This window comes from Balaenoptera physalus (genome assembly GCF_965194825.1).
Source record: "Balaenoptera physalus genome assembly, chromosome: 13".
Taxonomy (NCBI): Eukaryota; Metazoa; Chordata; class Mammalia; order Artiodactyla; family Balaenopteridae; genus Balaenoptera; species Balaenoptera physalus.
Genome location: NC_138892.1, coordinates 87,153,551 through 87,180,032, shown reverse-complemented (window position 1 = coordinate 87,180,032; position 26,482 = coordinate 87,153,551). Strand labels below are relative to the sequence as shown.

The following is a 26,482-nucleotide window of genomic DNA, read 5'->3' as shown; positions in this document are numbered from 1 at the left end:
ATAATCTAGTAGGACAACCATAGTTTCATATGCAAGAATGCTTATCACACTTTGGTTTATAAAAAGGAAGGTTTGAAATAATCCAAATGTCCTTAACAAAATATTTGTCAAGCAAATTGTAATTGGTAAAGAAGGCTGTAACATTTCTGGAATAGTAAAATATCAGGAAGAACCCAAATGCCCATTTATTGTGTGCTACTTGAATAAACTTAGGTCACACTAACAAAATGACTACTATGCATCTGTGATCATAAAGATATATTGTTAAATGAGAAAAGCAATGTGTGTAGCGTGTGCATACTATGCCATCTTAGAGCTAAGAAAGAGAAGCAATACAAACACACACTTGTTTATTTTAGAAATGCTAAACCAAAAGCTAATAACAACGTTTACCTTTAGTGAGAATGGGAATTGGGTGAGGGAATAGGGACAGAAGTTCGATTTTCAAAATATTTTGTAGATTTTACTTTGGAAACATATAAAGGCTTTATATCATCCTAAAAAATCAAAACTTAAAAAATAAATCCCTAAAGTTAGAAAGCTAAAAGAAAATAGTAACTTATTTTTTGAGTTTTGTGACTTAACCACTCAGAGAGGGGTTATTTCAAGGTGACTTTAAAACAGTAATTTTGCTGTTTATCCCTGGTGGGATATATTCTAAGGACAAAAGGAATGCAAAAATAAAAAGTCTTTTCAATAATAAAAAGTCTTTTCAATAATCATAATGTTAGTACAAATATATTTTCCTTCTGAAATTTTATATGACAAAGCAAATAAATAATTATATTATTCTATTTAGGAATCAAGGTTTTCAGTGAAAGAGAAAAAAAAGATACGAATACAAACTAAGTAAAAATCCTGTAATCAAAATTTGAATCGAAGGAATCCCCTGGTGGTCCAGTGATTAGGACTCGGCACTTTCACTGCCATGGCCCGGGTTCAATCCCTGGTTGGGGAACTAAGATCACACAGCTGCACAGCGAAGCCAAAAAAAAAAAAAAAAATTGAATCGAAAATATTAGTATGAACTTCTCAACTCTTTTCTTAGCTTTGACTACCGAAAAGGTCTGAAAACAAATGATGACCCAGCAACTAACCTGGAGATTCTAAATACCATTCTCCATGAAAAGGAACCTTGAAGTTGATTCAAGATCTAGGTCAAGAAATGTACAAGATGAACGTGAATCATCTGGTTGAACCAGAAAGTCCTGAAAAAAAACCTCAAGATCTAATTTGAAGATGCTCTCCCTGCCCAAAGACAGGACAATTTGAGCATAGAAAGGAATAACAACAACAGTAGACTGAAACATATTAAATGTGTTTTTAAACCATTTGTTTACAATAATACTTAAAAGTCCATTGGTGAACATTGCCAGATGTTAAGGAATTAGCTTATTATTCTGAAAATTAATGAAGAAAAGAATCAAGCATTTATATGCCTTTCCTATACTTTAAGGTAACCACATAGTTGATGTAGGAAAGCTATCCTTTACAGAAGAATTTCAGCTAATAAATGAAGAAGAAATTATAGAATGAGATTATCTCAATTTTGCAATTCCTAATGGAATAGTTGGTTTAGGTGGTCATCATAAATGGCTGTTAAAATTGCTGATGAAATGGAAAGTTTATATAATGAAAAGATTTGGCTGACATTACTTAACAAAAATTGATCAATTTTATCGTAAAATGAGAGACAACTAAGCACTATGTCCTCCTGATATGATGCAATAAGAAGTACACAACACCATCTATGAAGTATTCTTGTAAAAAAGAAAAAAAATCAAACCTGATTCTGATCAATTTACAGAAATACAAGGGACTGAGGAACATAATAAATGACACCACAGGAAAACAAATCAGCAAAATCCACAATGTGAGATGCTTTATAATATTTTTTCAACTAATAAATTGCAAGAAAAATAAACAGAAGAAAAATGAACCTATATACTAAAAGAACACCAACTGCAATATGTGAACCTGCTGGGATTCTGATTAAAACATACCAACTGTTGAAAAGAGGAGAGAAAAAGAGAATAAACATATCATGTTCTCAATATCATTATTACTTTTTGCAGAAGGGATATTATGTTTGGGTATATGTTTTTAAAAAAACAAAGAATCCATATTTTGCATAGGTTCATAATGAAGTATTTAAAGATAAATGAGATGATGTTTGAGATTTACTCCAAAATAATCCAACGTGTAGAAGGGAAAGAGATGGGGGTAGAGGGGAAGTTGAAACAAATTGGCCATATGTTGATAGCTGTCGAAACTGGGGGATGGGTGCTTGGCAGTTTATAATAGTATTATGCCTATTTTTTATGTGTCTGACAATGTCTGTAATAAACATTTTTAAAAATTTGTCTCAGTATCTTTATTTCATTTTCTTTCAGTTCTTTTTGGAAAACTATGACATGACTTATGGAAGTAAAGAACTATGAAAATCCCTTTTAAGAACAGTCTGAAATAATAATGAATTCCCTAAGCATCAAATCTTCCCTACCCTTCATCAGTTATTGAAAAAGAGGGCTATTTCACGCATCAACTGACATGAAATATTTATAGAAAGGACCCTTGACTTGAAGGTTTTGATTTCATCTGAAGGAAATACAATAATTGAGTTAGAAAAAATACGAATTAAAAAAGATTGTTTTGAGATTAGTTTTCCCCTAAGGTAACATTCTATTAATTTGACATTCAGTAGGACTAAGGTATATTTTCCAATTTGCCAAACACCTGTCACTGTATAATGACTAAAATTTTGATTTTTTTTCCCATACAATCAAAACAATAGGACAGCTTTTTCTAAACTAAAATAAACACCCCCCCCAAACCTGTTAATCTTGTTTTCTACAATAAGCCTGTCATCAATCACGTACCTGAGTTGACAATGCTTCACAACAATTTGGCCATTCCCCAACCAAACAGACTGACATCACCATCTTGAATCATGAATATATCTCAACTACAGCTATAAGAATAAAATGCTGCAAAAGAATGAGTGCACTGAATCAACTGAGCTTAATTAAAACAAACTTTACATAGTTCCAAATTTCTAGGAAGCCGAAAAATAAAGACAACATTTAACAAATGAAAGATGAGGTAGGAGCAGGATGTCACCACTAACAATTTACATGAGTTCAGAGGATCTCCTGAAAATTGCATATCATGTCCAAATGAAGGCACAGATATAATTTTTTCAAATATGTGCATGTGTGTTGTCATAATGAAGGCAGCATCACAGAGTCCCTGAGAGTTCTGCCACGGATTGTGCTGACAAATTCCTAGAAAGGCAATGTTTCTATGTGACTTTACAGACAACACAGTGATACAGTTAATAGTACAGGTTCAGGGATCTGACTGCTTGGGTTCAACTACCAACTTTACCATGAACTGTGCGGTTCTCAGTCTTGGTACACCTTGAGACATAATAGCAGCACCTTCTTCCCAGGTTTTCAGGAAGAATTTTGGATGTAGCTCTTAATGAATAAACTATACACAGTGTTTTGATGCATAGTTACCACAGGGAAATGTCCACACCACGCTGACATTTAAAATCACTGTATCTGTATTGAACTTCTCTTGCCAACACAACATTTGGGCTCTGGGCTGAAGACTGGTCATTGTCCAGTTTGTCATTCATTGATTCCTTTCTCCATGATAGTGGGGCACACTGTCACCCGGAGTAAAAAACTACCAACCTCCTTTGCTGCTGGAAGCAGCCTTGTACCTATGTTCTAGTCAGTGAGAATCAACTAGAAGTGATGTGTGGAACTTCCAGGAAATTTTCTTGAAGGAGGTGAGTCAGCTCTCCCTTCTTTTCCTCCATCTTGCCTCCTGGAACGTGGATGTGATGGCTGACGCTACAACAACCCACGTGGACCATGAGGCCATGCACTGAGGACGACAGTGTAGCTGAACAGAAGGAATCCAAAACTGTGTAACCCTGCAGCTGCCTCACCAGCCCTGGACTTCTCACTTCCAGACCTTTTCAAGTGGGAGAAAAATTAAGTCCCAGCTGATTTTAACCACAAGGCTTTTGTTTTGATTTGTTTCACTATTATTGTTATTGTTCTGTTTTGTTTGTTACATGTAAACAATCAAGCCTTTTAGATCTGGTCAGAGACAATAAACATTGGCTGAAAAATACATTCAGTTTGTCAACATCTGTGCCAGTCCATGTGCAGGTGAGAGGAGAACTACAGACTTGCAGAAGATGCTTATCTGAGATTGTGGACAGGTTAAGAAAAAATAGAAACCCAGTAAAGGAACAAAGGCACACAATCATGTGATTAATATATGGATCCTGTGAATCAGTGTATGGCTATGACTCATAATTAATATAATACAATATAAATAGTACACAGAAATTCTTAGGAGACTTGAGACAAAAGAATTAAATAAAATTAGAAGAAAAGACATCTAGAGATATTGTTGATGGCTCTGGAGCATGATGAGAGGGAAAATTTATGCAATTCTTGGGGCTTGAGAATGAGCCAAAGTATTTTGGCAGCCAAGCACTAAAGTCAGTAATCTATAGCAAGTGACAGCCTCTAGACCAAAATTGTTCCTAGAATGAATCCACTCTGAATTTAATAAGGAAAACATTCCTATCCATACTAAGAATTATTAATTTAACAGCAGCCTTTTTTATTTTGTTTGTTTCACTGGTTATGGGTCAACGCATGCACACTATTCTAAGACTTTGTTGGTTGCCCCTTTCGTAACAGCAAATGCAAATCCAACACAATCAACACTAAAAATCCCATCAGTCTGGCTGACCTGGATTGTCTGTTAGAAGCTGACTGATGGGTCTCATGTTGTGCTCTGTGTAACAGCCAGAGCGTGCTAAAACGCTCGCCTCTGCTTTGTGGCTGACCTACCTCTTCGATAGATAGATTTTTAATTGTGCAACATGTCTTATATATGCAGCCCCTTGGTATTTTCTAGTTATATTCCAAAGCTAGAAAGAACCTTCAGTATTCATCTGGTGCAGCAACCTGGTTTAGGTAGATGCCAAATTGAAAATAGCTAGGTCTGGTGATTATCCACAAAGCTTTAAGACAAAACTCCCCATTACAGACCCCATAACTAACTCAGCAGTCCAGTCGACTATTTTATCACCAAGTTTGCAGTAAGTTCTTCCTTACACAAAATAAAAAACATGCAGTACACAGTTTTAATGTATTCCTTTCCCCTCGTTTGGTCCTCTGTGGACACAAGGAATAGCTGATCTGAATCTTTAAGAAAAGCTCTTCTTATTCTTGAAAACAAACCAAGTCATCCTTGACTTTCTTTAAGTTTCAAATCTCTCAATATTTTTCATATAATATTTGCATATTTATGATTCTTTTTTCTGAATCTGTTCCAGTTTCTCCACATTCTTTTAAAGGTCTGGTGATCCAAGCTGGACGCTTTGATCTGATAACATCTAATATGAAGTATGGAGGAAAGATCAATTTCCATATATGACCCATAAACTTGTATATATCTTGGTATCATTTTTCATCCCTAGCGCACACATGTGGACACTCACACATACACAGTACACACACATGCACACAAACACACACACCATAAGGTCGATGATGGAGTCAAATTCCTTTTCTACTATACCTCTATCTAGATGATGGTCCCTGACCCATATCTGTGTATCTTAGACCGCCATCAGGGATCTAAGACTACAACTAGACCTCATCCCCTTTAACCTCCATTCTGTTTTTATATATGACTATTTGGGTCTGTTGTAACAAGAAGGTTGTGAGCAGTAGCTATGGTTTAGAAGTATTCATACCCAGTGTGGAAATTATTTTCAGGGTAAGATAGGAAACACAATGCAAAACTGGCTCCAGTGAAAGTGTGATAAATTACAGTGGAGATCTACATGATGATTGCCAGTATACTTGTGCCAGGCACAGGGCTCACCTTGCAACAGGTGCATGAAGTATATATTTTACTCCATGTTACAGAAGAGGAAAGTGAGTCACAAAAAAGTTAAATAACTTCCTTGAACTAAACATGACTACAAAAGACAGGATTTTAACCCATGACTGTCTGGCTCCTGGGCTTGTGCTCTTAACAATTTCATTAAAGTACCTACAAATATGGATGTGTCTAAAGAAAAGAGAATTTGGGTGAGATTTCTCATACTAAAGAAACTGAGAAAAGCTAGAAGATCCACCAGAACCAAGCAATGGTAATTGTTTAGTCAATACAAAGAGTTTCTGTAGAGTGCCTACCCTTAGCTTAAAATGGTTTTAGTATTAATTCCAGAAGGGTGATGTTCAGAGGCCACTTGATTATTATTTCATTGGTGATAGCAACTGTTTTCTTTTTTTCTGAATTTTATTTTATTTATTTTTTATACAGCATGTTCTTATTAGTCATCCATTTTAGCCACATCAGTGTATATGTCAATCCCAATCACCCAATTCATCACACCCCCACCCCCACCCCCCGCCGCTTCCCCCCCTTGGGGTCCATACGTTTGTTCTCTACATCTGAGTCTCTATTTCTGCCCTGCAAACTGGTTCATCTGTACCATTTTTCTAGGTTCCACATATATGCATTAATATACGATATTTGTTTTTCTCTTTCTGACTTACTTCACTCTGTGTGACAGTCTATAGATCCATCCACGTCTCAACAAATGACCCAATTTCATTCCTTTTTATGGCTGAGTAATATTCCATTGTATATATGTACCACATCTTCTTTATCCATTCATCTGTCGATGGGCATTTAGGTTGCTTCCATGACCTGGCTATTGTAAATAGCGCTGCAGTGAACATTGGCGTGTATGTGTCTTTTTGAATTATGGTTTTCTCTGGGTATATGCCCAGTAGTGGGATTGCTGGATCATATGGTAATTCTATTTTTAGTTTTTTAAGGAACCTCCATACTGTTCTCCATAGTGGTTGTATCAATTGACATTCCCACCAACAGTGCAAGAGGGTTCCCTTTTCTCCACACCCTCTCCAGCATTTGTTGTTTGTAGATTTTTCTGATGATGCCCATTCTAACTGGTGTGAGGTGATACCTCATTGTAGTTTTGATTTGCATTTCTCTAATAATTAGTGATGTTGAGCAGCTTTTCATGTGCTTCTTGGCCATCAGTATGTCTTCTTTGGAGAAATGTCTATTTAGGTCTTCTGCCCATTTTTGGATTGGGTTGTTTGTCTTTTTAATATTGAGCTGCATGAGCTGTTTATATATTTTGGAGATTAATCCTTTGTCTTATGATTCACTTGTAAGTACTTCCTCCCATTCTGAGGGCTGTCTTTTCGTCTTGTTTATGGTTTCCTTTGCCGTGCAAAAGCTTTTAAATTTCATTAGGTCCCATTTGTTTATTTTTGTTTTTATTTCCATTACTCTAGGAGGTGGATGAAAAAATATCTTGCTGTGATTTATGTCAAAGAGGGTTCTTCTTATGTTTTCCTCTAAGAGTTTTATAGTGCCCGGTCTTACATTTAGGTCTCTAATCCATTTTGAGTTTATTTTTGTGTATGGTGTTAGGGAGTGTTCCAATTTCATTCTTTTACATGTAGCTGTCCAGTTTTCCCAGCACCACTTATTGAAGAGACTGTCTTTTCTCCATTGTATATCCTTGCCTCCTTTGTCATAGATTAGTTGACCATAGGTGTGTGGGTTTATCTCTGGGCTTTCTATCCTGTTCCATTGATCTATATTTCTGTTTTTGTGCCAGTACTATATTGTCTTGATTACTGTAGCTTTGTAGTATAGTCTGAAGTCAGGGAGTCTGATTCCTCCAGCTCCATTTTTTACCCTCAAGATTGCTTTGGCTATTCGGGGTCTTTTTTGTCTCCATACAAATTTTAAGATTTTTGTTCTAGTTCTGTAAAAAATGCCACTGGTAACTTTATAGGGATTGCATTGACTCTGCAGATTGCTTTGGGTAGTATAGTCATTTTCACAACATGATAGCAACTGGTTTTTTGACATGAGTGTTGAAGTGGTTTTGTAACTGCATATGGATGTGCACTTAGAACTAACCTGGAGTCTGGGCAAGAGTAGGGAATTAGCACTATATAATAACAAGTGGAAAGCGCAGTTGCAAGCACTAGTTTTAAAACAAAAGCCAATGAAAATGAATTTTCTTTATATACGTATACAAGGCCTATTTGAGATTTTTTTTTTAATGTTCCCCAGATGGTTTGGCAAAGGAGAAATGTATAAGAGAAAAGATGGGAACAAGTGAGGTTAGATGTTAACAGTAAGTTAGGGCTGTCAGATTTGCCAAAAAAAACACAAGATGCCTAGTTAAATTTGAATTTCAGAGAGACAACAAATAATTTTTTAGTATAAGTATGTCCCAAATACTGCATGCATACTCATACTTAAAAATTATTCATGATTTATCTGAAACTCAAGTTTAACTTGGAATCCTGCATTTTACCTGGCAACTCTACAGTGGATAAATTCAGATAGGGGTATATGAGTGTTCATTGTTCTTTACTCAACTTTTCCATGAGTTTGAAATTTAGAAAAAAATTAAGTGCTTTCTATATATTTATTTATTTAATTATACTGTCAGTGTTCTTCATATTATTTTAAAACTTGTTGTTGTTTAGAAAGGGAGAATGATTTACATTGTATAACTGTATTTACTGCCTAAAGGCTTCAGAATAGGAGTAGGAGGAGTGAAACTGGCAAAAGGCACTCAGCTATACAGCAAATGGTCTGAACTGGGAAGGCTCTTCGTCCGCAGGGGCTCAAGATTCTCCTTCCTTGTCCCAAAACACCAGGCAGCTTGGGGGCACCAATTGGGAAAATGCCACCATACCCACCCCAGACTAAGAGACACCCAAGTGGCCTGGCTTAGGGATACCGCATCATTCCTTCAGGCAGCACCTGATGTAATAACAGTAAATATAGTCAAAAAAATGTGATATAGATAGCTTAATCAGGTACAATCAATGTCCAAAATGAAAGAAATGATGTTTGAAAAGGTCAAGAAAGGCATACAAGCTATCTGAGCTTGTTTGGAATTCCTATTCTCAGAGTACCAGTGTTAGAAACAGAGAAATAACTTCAAAGTTATACTAATCTAAGCAATTGGATTCCTACTTGCCTTAAGGCCATTGCCAAGAATTTAGCAGAAAGATCAAATGTCAGAAGTCTGTAACAAACAGAAGGAGCTGGGTTTTCCAACTATTGCTCTACAATGGGAATTGAAGCATTGCAGAGATGAGCAAATGGTTCCCTGAGCTATTTTGTGCAAGCTTATGCCTATTGGAAGTGAAGTGTTATAAAGGCAACATAGATGTAGTCTCTAGGTCCCCACCTGGTAAGAAGACACATGCTATGAATAGTTGAACCAAACTGCAATTAACCAACAGAAGCATTTGATCATTACAGGTACGACTAAAACAGATAATTTCCACTTCGGAAGTTTTCCTAGCCCTACTAGGTATTACAATAGCAATAATTCTAGCACACGTTTATTGTGTACTTACTATGTACCAGACACTGTGATAAGCATTTTATTTGTGTTATCTCATTTAATGCATATAGCAACTCTCATGGTAAGTATTATTATCCCCATTTTATATATGAGGCCACACATCTTGCTTAAGAAAACCGCAACTCCTTGTTGAATCCAACTCCCTGCTTACTCTCTAACTGCATCCCTTCAGTTGAACATTATTCCATTTTAAATTCATGATAGTGAACCTTAAGGAATTTCTTGATGCTGCCAGCACTCATACTACACTTCCTTAGGTCACTAACTTTTACACTCGTAGGCAACCATTCACAACTTCGTCTCAAACTTCCTACCCCTCCCCACTGTGCTCACTCACAGCTGATTACTTCCTACTTTACTGAGAAAATACAATCAGAAAAGAAATTCTGAATCTGCACACTCTGCCTTCTCTCTTGTTACTATAGATGAACTATGTGCTCTGTGTTCCTGTCTCAGGGGACCCTTCTCCTTGTGTCTTAGACTCCCACCCTCTCCTATTCAGGGGCATCCTTCAGCAATTCTCCCATTTCTCGCCTACATTATTATTTTTCTCTTTTCTACTGAATCATACTTATTAGCATACAAACATGCTGTTATTCTCCCATCTTAATAAAACAAAATAAATGAACACAAAACAAAATTCCTCTTCCCTCTCTAGCCACTAACCATATACTGTTCTCTTTGTAGCAAAATTCATTTGTCTATACTTGCTTTCTCCAGTTCTTCTCTTTAAAACACACTCTAAACAGGTTTTGTTACCCTAACACCACTGAACATATTCTTGCCAAGGTCAGCAATGACTTCCACATTGCTAAATTCAATGGTCAATTCTTAGTCCCGTTTGCACCTGGCTTTTCAGCAGCATTTGACACAGTGAATCACTCCTCTCCTTGATATACATTCCTCAGTTGGCTTCCCTTGGTTTTCCTCCTTCCTCCCTTGCTTCTCCTTCTCCTTTGCTGGTTCCCCATCATCTATCCAACATCTTAACATTAAAGAGTCCAAAATTCAGGTCTCAGTCTTCTTCTTTTCTCTATCTTTTTCACTCCCTCAATGATCTCATCAAGTCCCCTGGTTCTAAATACCTTCTTTCTGCTAATGACTTCCAAATTCTTATCTCTAGGCTATGTCACTCTCCTGAATTCCAGACTCAAATAACCAATTGCCTACTCTCATCCCCCCTTTGATATCTCATTATGTCCAAAACCAAGTTTCTGATCTTCTTCCCATATCAGCCATAGTTTTGGCAAGAAACAGGTGGCACACTTAATTTAGGTAATTTGAGGACAGTTTAATAAAGGAGCTATTTACAGGGTGTAGGGAAACCACAAAAGATAGCACAACACTCCAGTGCTAACAAAGGCACTACTGTCCCATCAACCCTGAAGGGTAAAGGAGTAAAGGGAGGAAGCAGCTGTCACTGGGGTGCAGAGGGAGGGACAGAGAGACAGAAAGACATAGAAGGTCAGTTGACAGGAGCTGTGATCCTTGGTGGAGAAGTACAAGAAGTTTAAAGCAACTCCTCCTACCCTTGAATCTCTTAGTGTTCCCAATTAATTGAACATACCTGGAAAGCCAGAGAGCAGAGCTGAGGAGCTCTGTAGAGGTCAGCCTCGTGGAGCACAGAACAAAATGAAGAAGGGTAGACAGTGAATTTATAAGGAGCAAATAAAAGATATCCTTCCCACTCCCAAAACAACTGCACCTAGGGTCTCCCCCCTATCAGTTGATGGAAAAGCCCTCCTGCTTTTTGCTCCAGGAAAAAACAAGGAGTCATCTTTGATTCTCACGTTGAATCTATCAGGAGATCTCACTGGCCCTAGCATCCAAATGTATTCAGACTCTGATCACTTTTCACCACTTCCACTGCTACCACCCTTGTTGAGCCAGCATCATGTCTTGCCATTCACAACTAATAGCTCTCTCTACTTCCACCCTTACTCTACATGAAATTTTAAACACAGTAAACAGAGTAAGTTTTTACGTCTTTCTAGGAATTTATCTATGTCATCTAAATTGTCTAATTTCTTTAAGGTTGGTAGACATGTTCCCTGTTTTCATTTATGATTCTAGTAATTTCAGTCTTCTTTTTTTTTCTTGGTCAATCTAGCAAAAGGTCTGTTAAAATTATTAGTCTTTTCAAAGAATTAGCTTTCATTTTTATTGATTTTCTCTAGTGTTTTTCCATTATTTACTTCATTAATTTCCTTTCTCTATTATTTCCTTTCTTCTGCTTGCTTTAGGTTTAGTTTGATCTTTTTCCAGTGTGTTAGATGGAAATTCAGGTTACTGATTTGAAATTTCTTTTTTTTTAATATAGGCATTTACAGCTATAATCTCCATCTAAGCACTGTTTTAGCTGCATAAAGTTTTGACATGCTGTATCTTCCCTTTCATTCATCCAAAGTATTTCATAATTTCTTCTTGACTTCTTCTTCAAGGCATTAATTATTTGGGAATGTGTTGTTTAATTTCCACGTATTTGAGGATTTCCCAAATTTCTTTCTGTTGTTGATTTCTAATTTCATTCCACTGTGGTCAGAGAATATGTTTTGTGTTCTTTTGTTATTTTTATCCTCTAAAATCTATTGATGTTTGTTTTATGGCCTGGTATATGATATATCCTGGAGAATGTTCCATGTACACTTGAGAAAAATGCATATTCTGCTATTGTTGGGTGAAATGTTCTATTGATGTATGCCAGGTATACTTGGTTTATAATGTTGTTCAAGTCTTCTATTTCCTTGTTGATCTCTTTCCTAGTTGCTCTATCCATTATTGAAAGTGGACTACTGAAGTTTCCAACTATAACTGTTGAATTTCCTATTGCAGTTTTTGCCTCATGTATTTTAGTGCACTGTTTTTAAGTGCATATATGTTTATAATTGTTGTATCTTCCTGATAGATTGACTTTTGTCATTACACAGTGCTCCTCTTTATCTTTAGTAACATTTTTTTTGGTTTGTTTTGAAGCATATTATGTCTGACACTCTAAATTTCTTGTGATTGATGTTTGAATAATTATGTTTTTTCAAACTTTTACCTTCAAGCTGTTGTATTTTTGAATCTAAAGTGTCTCCTATAGATAGAATACAGTTGGATCTAGTTTATTTTTTATCAAATCTGACAATCTCTGTTTTTTGATGGGACTTTTAAATCCATTCCCATTTAAGGTAATTATAAATATAGTCGGATTTACATCTGTCACTTAACTTTTTGTTTTCTATATGCATTATGCCTTTTTGTTGTTGTTGTTACTCTTTTCCTCCTTTACTGCTTTCTTTTGTCTTAAGTGAATATTTTCTAAAGTATCTTTTTAATTTCTTTAATGATTTTTCTCACCATATTTTTTGAGTTACTTCCTTAGTGGTTGCTCTGGGGCTTACCTTAATTTATTAGAAGTAGTTTCAGATTCATACTAATTTAATCCCAATGAACTATAGAAACATTACTCCTATATAGTTCTATTCCCTTTCTCCCCTTTTTGTGGTATTATTGTTATACTAATTGTATCTATCAATGTTACAAATCCAAAATTACATTGTTATAATTATTACTTTATGTAATTTTATGTCTTTTAAAGAAGCTGAGAGAGAAAAAGAATAGCAAGTGTATACTTTTAGCTTTTCTTATATTCATCTTCTTATTTCTTGTCATCAGCTCTCTTCATTTTTTCCTGTAAATTCGAGTTCACATATGGAGTCATTTCCTTAACCCAATACATCTTTGCTCCTACTCACATTCCATTTCTACATGTTATAGGGCCCCAAATACATTATATACATATCATTTTATACAGTTACTTTTAGAATCAGTTAAGAGAAGAAAGGAGAAAAATATGCATTATTACTGTTTTTTATAATTGTATAACTACCTTTTGTCAGTGCTCTTTGTTTTTTTCATGTGGATTCCAATTAACATCTGGGGTCACTTGCTTTCAGCCTAAAGAAATTCCTTTAGTATCTCTTCTAAAGCAAATCTGCTAGCAGTAAATTCGCTCAGACTTTATCTGGAAATGTCTTTATGTCTTTATTTCACCTTCATTACAACAAAATAATTTTGCTGGATACAGGATTCTTGACTTTTTTTTTTTCATTGAGCACTTCAAACATATTATCCCACTGCCTTCTAACCTCCATTTTTTCTAAGTCAGCTGTTAATCCCATTGCAATTCTCTGTAAGTGACAAGCCATTTTTCTCTTGCTGCTTTCAAGATTTTGTCCTTGTCTTTGGCTTTCAGACATGTGTTTACTTGTATATATATTTTTGTGTTTATCTTAACTTGGAAATCATTAAGCTTCCTGGATGTATTAATTAATGTTTTAAAATAAATTTCATTAGTTTTCAGCCATTATTTCTTCAAACATTTTCCTTCTCCTTGCTCTATCTCCTCTCCTACTGGTATTCCCATTACAACTATGTTGGTGCACTTAAAGCTGTCCCACATTTCTTGAGGCCCACAGTTACTCTGGGATGACAGTGGTTTTGGCAGGGCTCTCTTTGACTGTCTCTTTCCTTGACCACACCGAATCTTCAAGTGCCACTAATTATAGACTGATTGCTTTCTTGTTTTCAACAGTGTATTGGTACATAAATTACTACACAGACTAATTTGATCCAAATTTGGTTCCTTTGAAAGGGATAGTTCCCAAAGTCAGCATGTGAGGTTTGTTCTGACCCCAGGAAAGCTCTTCGCAGCTGTCTCTTTTCCCATTTGTCTCTGGAAAGCTACCTGGCCTATGTAGCTTTTACTTTTTAGCTTTTACTTCCAAAGAATCTATCAATCTCCTCCCAATGAACTTTCACCAAAACTTCCACTGCTTTTGAGAGTGAACTTAGGCTTGAACTATTGCAAATGAGGTCTACACTGTCGCAAATGGAATCAGTCCACTGGGGAGCTGTTTTATGGCCTGTTCCTCCTCTTAGGCAAAAATCTCTGAGTCATGTCATTGATGCTAGGGATGGGGACAATGGCACCCTTTTCTCTGAGTGACATTCCTCTTCAGAAGCTGCACATTCAGTGGTTGGAAAGTCAGCAGCCCCAGGTCTCCTTGGCTTGCCTCTTTCAGCACAGAATTCCCACCCCACAAGCCAAGGAAAGAGCAATCAGGGCTCTAGTATTCTCAGTGGTGCTGTGGCCACAGTATGGCCTCCATCCCATCAGTGATGGTGAGGCAGAAGGAGTCTCCATTTCTCAGCCACACTCACCTGGAACTTAGCTTCAGCAATAGGTAACTGAAGGCAAGATGAGCAGAGCTTACGTATTGCCTATCCCCAAAAGATAGCCCTTCCAACTGAGGGCTTGGCAGGGGGAACCCTGTGTTCATGGCTGTACAATTTTGGAGCAGAGTTTTCATCTCACTGAGCTGGAAGGGAGCTCAGAGATCTTTGTTCAAATACCACAACTTCCTGTAGTTTTTACAGAGTTTTAGTAGATTTCTTGAATAAATGTTTCTTTATCTGCTGTATGCTCTCTGGATCATTTCCTGAGACCTTAAATGGTTGATTTAAAAAATAATTTTTACCAGTTTCCATGGGGAGGGGATCTGTGGAGCTTCTCACACTGTCACACCAGAAGTGGAACTCTCTTCCACAGTAAGCTTTTAAAACAGAGGTCAGATCGTGCTATTCCTCTGCTCAGAATCCTCCAAGGACTCCCATCCTCCCTTAGGAGAAAAGCCAAAGTCCCTACAATGGCCTGTAAGACCCTGTGACCTGCCTCCCTCTCCCAAACTCTCTGAACTCATTTTGTACTTCTCTCCCCGCTGCTCACATTCTTCTAGATACTCTGGCCTCCTTGCTGTCCTCAAACACATCAGCAAACTTCTGCTACTAGGCTCTGCACTTGCTTTTCCATCTTCCCAGAACACTTCCCTTAGATATCCACAAGGCTAACCCTCTCACCTTTTTCAAGCAATTACTCAAATATCACCTCCTCAATGAAAGCTACTGTGACCACACTATTTAATACTATAATCCACTCCCAACCCTCCCAGAATCCCCACCCCCTTATATAAAAAATATGTACAATGTATCACCTTTTAATGTATTAAACAATTTGTTAATAAATTAAGTTTATTCTATTCTTTTTATTGTCAGCCTCCTTCAGTAGTGTGTAAGCGTCAAGAAGGCAAGGATTTTTATCTCTTTCATTCACCAATATCTTCCAGTCATCTAAAACATCTAGTGCCTATCACTAGCAAGTACTGAATAAATATTTGTTGAACAGGTATTGATTTTATGAAGTAGTGGAATCAGGATTTGATCAGGAGATCATGCTTTTAATCATGACCCTATGCTGAGACAACTTTCAGTTATTAAGTCCTATTTAAATTAAATTCATGGGCTGAAACAATATTTTACAAACATTTATCAGCACAATGAATTCTTTAGTGTTCATTTTAAAGGTCCTTGGAGAGCTTCAGGTGACTGACATTATTGGCAGGCATCTTTGCAGAAATACAAACCATAATATTTAGGAAACAAAAAAGGAGAGAAGTTGAGGGCAAACCTTATATTCAACTAACAGAATGATAATCTAGATAACCATGGAAGATGAGACTTTATTTTGATTTTTAATTGGTATTTGAATTTGTTCCAAAATAATTTTTTAGTGATAAACTCAGATATCATATTGTTAACAAGGCTTCCAGTCGATAAGGATTCGTTTGAATAGATTTTGTGAATCATAGCCATTTGTTAGCTTAAAATTTCATGGCAGATTTCATTACAAGAAAGTGTCAACTGAGATCCAGTACTCTCTTTTGAAAGGTGAGACTCTGGACGTGGGAATGGGAAGGAAGGCTGGCATTTGCTCTTTGAAGCTGTGACTTACTCTGAATGTCTACTAAAATAAAATTCATGGGCTGAAATAACATTTTACAAATATTTGTCAGCATAGTAAGTTCTTGCAGCAAAATGACATATAATTTTCCAGGTCACTTTTTTAAAGATGAATATAAAATTTGCCCTCAGGGCATCACCTTTTTGTTTCTCAAATATTATGATTTGTGTTTCTGCAAAGATGACTGCCAGTGACTTCAGTCACCTGAAATCCTGTAAGCACTTTAAAAATGAATATGAAAGAACTCACTTTGCTGCAAATGCCAATCTGCTTTCTTCCTTCTTGGTTGCACAGCTTGGGTGTCTGTCTAAAGCTTCTCTGCCCAACATTCTCTACTTGATTGTCCCTGAAGCCTAGACCTTTGTGAACCTCTGTGTCCTGGAGAATTCTACTTTCTTAGTGATCTGTGCAAATTCTGATAGCTGTTCTTCACATTGCCTAAAGACACCAGCAGGTACATTAACCTTTACTGTTTGTAGCCTTTTAGCCTAGATCTGTGTTCCTCAACCCTGGCTGCATGTTAGAATAACCTAGAGAAATTTTTTTTTAATGCTGATACCCAGATTCCACCCTTAGGTTCTGACTCAATTGATTGTAATGGGGATTGGTACTGTTATATTTTAAAAGCTTCCTGGCTGATTTTAAGTTCAGCCAGAAATGAAACCCATAAGTCTAAGAAATTTAGCCTTGCTGGGTCCTGAGGGACTAAAATATTGGAAATTACTTTTATCTATCATATTTACACTTTATTTTAGTATAACTTGGTTTAATAATTTTCATTTTGAAGTCATTAATAGAATGCCTGCCGTCTGCCAGACACTGCATTTTGCTAGTGATATGGAGTTGAAGATACCTCCCGCCTTCATGTAGCTTTGGGTATAATATAAAGGACAATATGGACACTGAACAAGAAATCACAAGTGCAAAGAGTGATCACAACACTCATTTACTCCTTAGGAAAGATGATTCCTCCTCACTCCATCCCTAGAACCTGGGTGTAATGAGAGATGTATTTGATAAGTGCATGTTGGGTATTTGAATGATGTTAAGACACAAAACTATTGAGTGTAACTGATTAAAAAATGTGTTTCAGTTAATAAATTCCCTCTTTCAATGAAAATACATTAGCAAAGATTCTTTCACACCTTAGTGTGAATTGCTTTAATGAGACCTTCAGTTCTTCTCATCAGTCATGTAGTTATATAAGCGTTGACTTGTATAAAAAGGATGGTGGGACATCTGACTTCCTCAGAGATATTTGCCTTTAAGAATCTTTGGATTATCAGAGATCAATGGGTGTCTGGAAAGTAAAAGAAAAGAAGTAGGAAGTGAGAGGAGAGTCTACTCCAGGCGTATGCCTCTATGCGGTCCTTGATCTTGCCAAGCTTAGGGTCTCTGCATTGTTACTTAGAATGCTCTCATCTCCATCCATGTGTGACTGGTCCTACTTGTCATTCAGATCTCAGCTTAAGTATCACTGTTTTAATTAGGATTTGTTTTAATTAGGTATGGTAAGACATGCAGACATAGAAATGATTACTATGAAGAAAGAAGATTTTTATACTTATAGGTCCTAGAAATAGAAGGCATGGCACAAAGAGCCACATGGGGAAGCACCGAGGTTGGTCAGGAAACAGAAAAAGGGCAAGAGGAAAACATGGTCCTGAGCCTTTATTGTGGTTTTCATGGGGAGGAATGGGCAAGGCAGTGTAAGCAGATGAGTAGATTTAGGATTGGATAGTTTGAGTAACTTTGGCAGGCTTTGGGCTATAGGGGTGGTTCCTAGTTGTCTGGTACCCGGCCCTGGGGTAATGTGGGGAAGGGAATAGTGTCCTGCACTGCAGAAGCCTGATAAAAGGAGGTGATGGAGGTATGGACTCAGGTTTGCATAGCGAAGGCATGCCCCCGGGGAGTCATCTGATCTCTCCAGGAATTAGCTCAACCTGGGGGGCGGGGTGGGGGGCAGTCTCTCCAGGATTAGCAAGGCTCCAAGATGTCAACACATCATAAAACACAGAAAATGAGAAGCATGAATATCCCAACCACCTCCTTTGGGAGGCTTTCCCTGATCTCCCAAGCTGAAGTCATCAGCAGTCACGCTCTATCACATCACTCCACTTTAATCCCCCCCAGATACTTTACTGATATTTTTCTATTTCTATAATGGTCTGTTTACTTTCTTCTCCCATTATAAGAATAAAAACATTGTTCATCTTGTTTACTTCTTTAACTTCAGTATTTAAAACCGGGATACATGTATAATATTCAATAAATATTTGTTGAATTAAATGGATGCTTTCCTCTGTTTTTCCACTTCCTCTCATTATAGCTGTCATGAGAGTCAGCACGAAATTTAACCCCGTGACCATGAATTTTTCTCTCTGTCTAAAACCTTCAGAATATTGTTCTTAGAGAGCCACAAAGGTCAATGGTGTAAGGGCACGAGGAGAGGAAACGGGACAGAAATGTTCTCAGCTCACACAGACCAATGAATCTGCTGATGGCAAAGGAAAAGAGGGATGGTAACGGGGGAAGGTAGGCAGCCTGTGCAGTATCACTTGAAAATTTCTGAGTTTAATTTCATCCATTCATTTTTATGCAAAACTCCATGTTGCTTACCTTCCTTGTGCCAGGAAACAAAATATTCTCCAATTTCCCCAGAAAGGAATGTCATTAAGCCCTTGCTCTATACACTCTGTGCTGGGCCTGGAAGAATACTGTTTGGGTCTCACATTTGAAGAAAGAAATGGAGGACCTAAGGTAGTCCAAGGAGGCACAGAACGTGTTCAAAGACATTTAGACAATTGCACATGTCAAAAGGTGGTCAGCAAATGGACTCAATATGAAAAAAGTGAGAGTTTTACTTCCTCCACATAGGATATTCAACATATATATTTAACATTTGTTGAATGAGTGAATTTGAGGGAAGAAGAAACAAAGATCTGACCAGCACAAAATATGTGTGGAGCTAAACGCCTTCTACTTAGTTAATGAATATTAGGATTAATGTTGTAAAAACACAGTGGTTCAGTTTCTCTTGTTTGTTTTCAGTGGTAAAGAAGCAAATGATTAAGAAAGCCTAGAACTTGTTTAAGGCTCCCAGCACATTCATAGTTAATTTTAGATAGTACAAATGATAGAATTCACAGTGTTTTTACATTCAGCAGCTATAGAAATAGGTCTGAATTCCCTGGGGACTGAGGGAAGTGTTGTGGTTGATATGTTTAACTCAGTTTAGATTTTTTTTTTAATGATTGGCTGCATAACAGATGTCCACAAAAATGGAACTGAACAAGGGTTGTACAAACATCAATAATACAAAGAAAGTAAAGGGAAGAAAAAAGAGAAGCCCCAGCTTATAACATGGCCAGCCCAGATGAATCGCCTCAAAGGGACTTGCTTTAGTCAAGATATACAGATCTGCTTCTAATAGGCCCCAGGGATGTAGGGGGCAGGCCTCTGATGTATGAGCTGGTGCATCTTTATCTGCATATTAAATACATAAATAACCAGCAGTGCAGGGAAGAGATAGGGGGACAAATAGGAACATGACATTGAAAGGGTGTATTCATCTAGATAAAAACTAGTTGGACCACGACCAGATTCACAGTGCATACAGACAAAGACTCATCTTTTTGTAGCAGGGCCTGAATCCAAAACAAAAGTAATACACAGTCCTCACCTGACTGATGCAGTGCATGCAGCTGGAAAACAACTCGCAGATTATTTGTGTGACTCTCTCCTTCATTCTCAGAGAAGTGAACTAAGGCAGGTCAGGCTGACTCAGGTAACATTAGGAAGCATACGTTATTAACTATGTCGTGGTATGTAAAGGATGAACTAGACATGGTATTGTTAAAAGACTTTACCTTTTAGAGGGGACGGGAGACAGATGAATAGTGAAATTCTACATAATGTGATGAGTGAAGAGATCCAGGTTTTGTGCAGAATGCTGGGAAGCCCAGGAGGTGTGCCAGAGAAGTAGAGAGAAGGTTCCCTTGGCTGCAAGTAGTAGAAATTCAATCCAAGACAGTTTAATTTTCTGTGCCCACCCCTGATGGTGGGGAAGGTGTGAGGGGATTTGTTAGTTCACTCTATGCTTTGCTTCTACGTCTGCATCTTGCTCCCTTTGGCATTAGTAACCTGGTGCCAGATTGCCTATTTTATGACTAACTCAGAAACCCCATGGAAAGCCACTCCTACAAATTTCTCAAAGCTCCATGCAGGATCTGCCATTGGGCTACGCAGCACTCTTCCCCCATCTGCATTTCAGGGGCATCCCTGGCTGGGTCCCTGCCTCCAATTGCTCTTGAAACAAGATATTCGGCTCTGGCATTTCTATTAGATAGGCAAGTGAGAGGTTTCCTTCTCTGTTTATAAAAATCAAACAAGGTCAAGGTTTTATGACACCATTTATTCACTCAAAGTTCAACAAACATTAATTGAGCCAAGTCTTGTAGGAGCCAACGCTGGCATGGCGGGAGTCGGGGGCGGGGGTGGGAGTGGGCAAAGTTTCCCTACACTACACCAACAAGCAGTTCTCGGACATCAGCTGAGTGTCCTACAATTCAACTCAATTCTGACACTATCTTCCCGGAGGTAGTGTCAGATTCCACAGGTTAAGGGTTCAATCCTACAAAACTGCCGCTCCCCCTGAAACAGCTATAGATCAGGGTCCCAATGACCCCTCTCCTCAAGTTCCATTAATTTGCTAGAGCAGATCACAGAACTCAGAGAAACATCTTACTCCCTAGATTACTGTTTTATTTTAAAAGGCTCTAACTCTGGAACAGCCCAGATGGAAGAGATGCATAGGATAAGGTATGTGGAAAGGGGTGCAGAGCTTCCATGCCCTTCCCCCAAATCTCCACATGTTCACCAACACAGGAACTCTCAGAACCCTCTCCTTTTGGGGTTCCACGGAGGCTTCATTCCATTGTCATGATTGATTAGGTCATTGGCCATTCGTGACTGAACTCAACCTCCAGCACTTCTTCTCTCCCTCAAGATCAGGGGGTGTGGGACTGAAAGTTCCAACCCTCTAATCACATGATTGGACTCTCTGGCAACCAGCCCCCATCCTTAGGTGCTTTCCAGAAGTCACTCATTACTAACAAAAGACATTTTTTATTGCTCTCAACACTTAGGAAATTCCAATGGTTTTAGGAGCCCTGTGCCAGAACCCAGACAAAGACCAAATATATATCTCTTATTATAAATCACAGTATCACAGAAGGTGATACAGTGGTACACAGGACATGGAAGTTCTGTCCTCTGGGGATGACTTTGATGGGAGGCAGCCTTGCCTGGTGGTTCAGATTAGACACAGGAACCAGACGGCCGAGGCTTGAATCCTGGCTCCCTTTCTGAAACATTAGATAAGTTACTTTATTTCTTTTAATCTCAGTTTCTTTGTTAAAAATTAAAAATTAAAAAAATAATAAAATGGGAATGATATGGGACACTTCCCTGGTGGTCCAGTGGTTATGACTCTGTGCTCCCAATGAAGGGGGCCCAGGTTCGATCCCTGGTCAGGGAACTAGACACCACATGCCACCACTAAGATCCCGCTAAGACCTGGCAATGAAGATCCCACGTGCCACAACTAAGACCCAGTGCAGCCAAATAAATAAATGAATAAATAAATAAAAATTGGGAATGATAATAGTGCCTATCTCATAGGATGACTATCAAGATTTTAAAAATTAGTCAATGTAGAGTACTTAGCAGAGGGTTAGGCTCATAGTGTCATCAACAAAGCCCACTGGGGTCCCGGGGAGGGGGGAATAAGATGGAATCTAGGTGATAAGGTCTTACCTCTTCTTTTGTGCTTGCCTGTAGGGGGCAGAGTGCAGAGATCTTACACCTAATGTGTTGGATTAGAGTTTCCAGCACGGAATTGATGTTCCTGACACCCCAACTTGGAGACACATGGAGAAGCACTGCACACGACCCCTCCATTCAAGAAGGCGGCAGCAGTCCGTGTGCAGACATGCTGCGCCCAGCGCTTGGATCTGGGGCACCGTGAGCAACTCGCCCTCACGGGACCCTGGAGAACTCTGCCCCTCCCTCCTCAGACAAGAACCCTGTAAAGCAGCCCTGCTGATGGTCTTTGCGGGAGCATGTGCTCTAGAGCCCGAGCCCACACCTCTCCATTCTTTGATCAAAGAATAAAGCTTTCCTTTGCTTCTCAACTGAACTCGGTCTGGTTCTACTGGCGCAAGTGACACCGGGCAGAAGGACCCTTATTGGGGACTGACTCCAGAGGGTTGGCAACAATAGCAAGTCTAGTAACTATTATTTATTATTATTATCAAGGAGTTTGAAAGAAAGTTAGCTATTAAATCAGCAAAATAATTTTAGATAGTGACAAGTATTGTGAAGGAAATAAAACAGGATTTTGACAGAGAAAGTGATCGTGAAAGTTATGTTAGATTGGATCATCAGAGAAGGCCTCTCAAACAGGTGACGTTTAAGCTGATTCAAGCAGATCCGGGTAACAGCATTTCAGCCAGAAGGAACTGCATTCCAGCCAGAAGGAACTGCAAGAGCAAAGACCATATGGCAGGATCATGCTTGGCATAGTCTACAAAAAGAAGGCAGGCAGTGTGGCCAATCTAGAGAAAGAGTGAAAGGTGCTGAAGTCAAAGAGGTAGGCAGAGGCCAGATCATAAAAGTCTGTTAAAGACTAGAAGTAGTTTCTTGTTTCTCTCAGTGAACAGATCTTACACAGAACATGGCTCCACAAGGCGTGAGTAGGTGCAAACAAGTGAGGTTAGAGGCTCCCTTCTGTTTCCCCAAATCCCACGTGGAGAAGAAAAGAGATAATCCCCAGCCAAAAAGGGGAGTTGAAGGGTAAGGCTTCTCGCCGCTCCAGGTGGGGTACAAGCAGAGAGGGAGCGAAGGGAGGTTGGTATGGTAGTTGGAGACCGGATCTTTCCTTGTCTGTAGAGGCAGCGTTCACAGTCCACCAGGGGGTCTACATGTAACAGCAAAAGTGTGGCTTGGAGGTAGCCTGTTGACTCAGGCTGTGCTGAAGAGATGGCTGAGTCCCTCTACAAAGAAGGCAGGGCTTGGGGCAGAGCTGCCCACATACAAGTAACTCACGGATTCTTTTAAAATACAGCAAAAAGCTAATCAAACTAAATTCAAACTTCAGTATTATAATCAAATTTCTTCAAGCTTTGTGATTAAGGCTTATGGAGCTTAATTAATTTAGGGGGTGACCTCCTCCCCGAAAGATTTATTACCAAGTAGTATTTGGGTGAAGATGCTTCAGGTGCCATAAGTAGGGTAATCATATAATTTATCATCTAAGTCAGGACACTTCTGAGAGTGAAAAGAGGTGCTATTAACAATAATCCTAGAACAGCAGTATAAGCTAAGATTGTCTTGAACAAACTAGGACCCTACTAAGGAATTACATGCCCCTTTCTGAGACCGAGACCAAGGGAAAAACTTGACATTTATTTAAATGAGGTAGGAACAGCCAGCTGCTGGCAGAGCCAGCGTTGGATTTTTCTGATTTGGGAGCCCAGGTTCCAGACTCTGCCTCTTAACCCCATGTCTTTCTGCCTGTCTGCTTTACTCCATGATCTCTAATTTTAATCATTTGCCTCCTTAGTTGCATGCTGTTGGAACCACAGGTCTCAGGTGATAGAGTGAGTTGGCTCACCTTGCAATACTCACTGAGATTGGAACACACACCCCACTTCCCCAAAGATGCTCAGGAAAAGAGCCACTGAAATCAGAGGGTCCTGCACTCATCCTAAATGGGACTGCAATTCCATAGAATAAAGGAATATTAATCCTGTGTCTGCTGCATTTTGTCAACTAGGAGGAGGCATGTTATCTTCCTCAGCCTTGTTTTACTCATTTGAAGTAACGGGAAACACCATGTATTAATTATCTGGGAGGCAGCCCTGTAGTTTAAAAGGTTTAAAAGGCTGTTCTGGGGTCAGATTCCTGGGTTCAGATTCTTGCTCACCACATGTTAGGTGACTTCGGTGTATTACTTAACCCCTTTATGTTTCAGTTTACCCATCAGTAAGGCGGGGACAGTAACACTACGCCAGAGACTGGCCAGTTTTTCACCAAACCCAATTACCTTGCCTTCTGGCCACACACGTAGACTGTATTTCCCAGCCTCTCTTGCCAGTTGAGTGTGGCCAGATGTGCTGGCTGTTAGGATAAGAGCAGAAGTGATGGATGCCACCTTCGGGTCTGGCCAGTACAAACCTTCCAAGTGACACTCCACATTCTTTTTTTCTGGATCAAATCAGAGGATCTAACAGAGGACTCCAGGGCCACAGGGGATGACAGAACCACAGACTGGAAGGTGTCTGAGTCTCTGAATGACCTTGTGGAAGTCCTACTGCCAGGTAGGACCAACCACTTTGGACTCTGTGTAAAACAGAAATAAACCAGTGTTTACTGTGTTAAACTAGTGAGAGTTGGGGCGGGGGGTGTTTATTAAAGCATCCTGAATTATCCCAACTAGTATAAACTCCTACCTCGCAGGGTTACTTCAAGCACTAAAGTATCCATAAAGTATTGGTGTAAATGTGCTCTCAGAACATAGAAGGAAAAGTATCTCCATGAATCTCTTTTTCCAAATTCTTTGTTACAGCCAGAGGGTAATGTAGACCTCATGCGAAATCATTGTTCTCCATGTAAAGCATCTCGTTGTGATTGACAACACAGCCTACCGGTACACAAAAATGGGTGAAAGCAGATTATATAAAATGAGGAGAGCAGCAGGGAGGAAGGGCAAACGTGACCTGGGGTCAAAAGTCTGTGCTCCAAGGCTCCTCTCATCCTTCCCAGAGTCCCCAGGACCTTGTCTGCAGTCAGGGCTACAGGATCTCCCAATGTGACTGCACAGCCTTGCTGAAGATTTAAACCTTTGGGATTATTACAACCCATTGTCTTTCAGGATCGTTGGTGATACCCTGTGATTCCTATAACAAGTGGGCTGAGAGAGGACTTTAAAAGTTAGAAAACTGATTATATTATATAGAATCAGAGATGTATGCTTAGAAATGGAAATTATTCTTGACAGATGTTTAGATTTTCCCTTGGAAAATCTTTTATTACTGCTATAACGTCCAAGTCCCAGAAAAACTTCAGAGATACAATTCAGCAAGTAATCAATTAGGATTCTACCCAATAGGAAGATTTTGAACAAAAGAAAGACTAGCGACTTGATAGCTGACTTGTCTATTTAATTGTTTCTACACACCCTGCCAAGTTTTCTCTAGACTAATATTGGCAAATAAATCTCTTAAAACTTGATTTTATTTTTTTCCAGTTCACCTTCAAGCTCTTGAGATGTTGTGCTCCAATATCATCACTCACCATCTTGTATCTCTAACGATATCACAAATCTTTTTTATGATATAGCATTGTCAGCAGATATACTGCTTGATGACACAGAGAATACTTCATAGCCTTGTAGATAAATAAGCCTATCGGTTCACAGATATTCATATACCCACAGAAACCCCTCGTCATTGGAAATTTTCCAGTGTACCAAAATGTGTCTGAAGTAGGAAACGCCCAGAGAAAAAGCCCATTATAAAAGCTCATAACTATCCTACAGATATAATCCCAAGGAAGCCATGGTCACTTGGCTCAGTCCCAGAAGGCTGTTACATTCAAAAAATTATAATTCAGATAGGACGTCCGATGTTTATGTACACATTTCAACATCTTTAAAGAGGATACAAGTACATAAACAACAAAGCTCGTTAAAATCCTCTCTTTCCCTATTTTATAATGCCTCAAGCCTCCGGAAGCCTTCCACTTTCCTTCCTCAGAAGAACTGATTATGTTTCTACATCATTCCTTCCAAAAGTTCGTCATTTCTTCCCAGAGTCCCCTACCAAAGGAAATATACATTGTCTACAGACCCCTGGACACGAGGGCTCTTCTATGCTTTTCTTTTCTGTCAAAGACCCATCTGCTTTGCTTTTGGCCTATCTTATCTTCATTCCATCATAAAAGCCCAAAGAATTGCCTGGAATTTGTGGAGCCTTCCTTCATTTGCATGAAAGATAGGGAACTGAGCAGGCCAAGCCAGAACCTTCCTCATATGTTAATTACATTCGTCCCATCACACCTATTAAGTATAAGGCAGTCAAATGATGCCCTAA

At 38.7% G+C, this 26,482-nt stretch overlaps 1 protein-coding gene across 7 annotated transcripts in view; it reads right to left on the bottom strand.

Annotated features, from left to right (window-relative positions):
• LMNTD1 (lamin tail domain containing 1) overlaps positions 1-26,482 on the bottom strand; it is a 437,115-nt gene that overhangs the window by 200,595 nt on the left and 210,038 nt on the right. The window contains exon 4 of one of the 7 annotated variants that reach the window (XM_082419814.1): positions 1,098-1,153. The exons of 5 other annotated variants lie outside the window; for them this stretch is intronic. The gene's annotated coding sequence lies outside the window, so the exon portion shown is untranslated. Of the gene's footprint in view, positions 1-1,097; positions 6,407-26,482 lie in introns of those variants that run through there. One more of the 7 variants, XM_082419815.1, reaches the window with a different exon arrangement.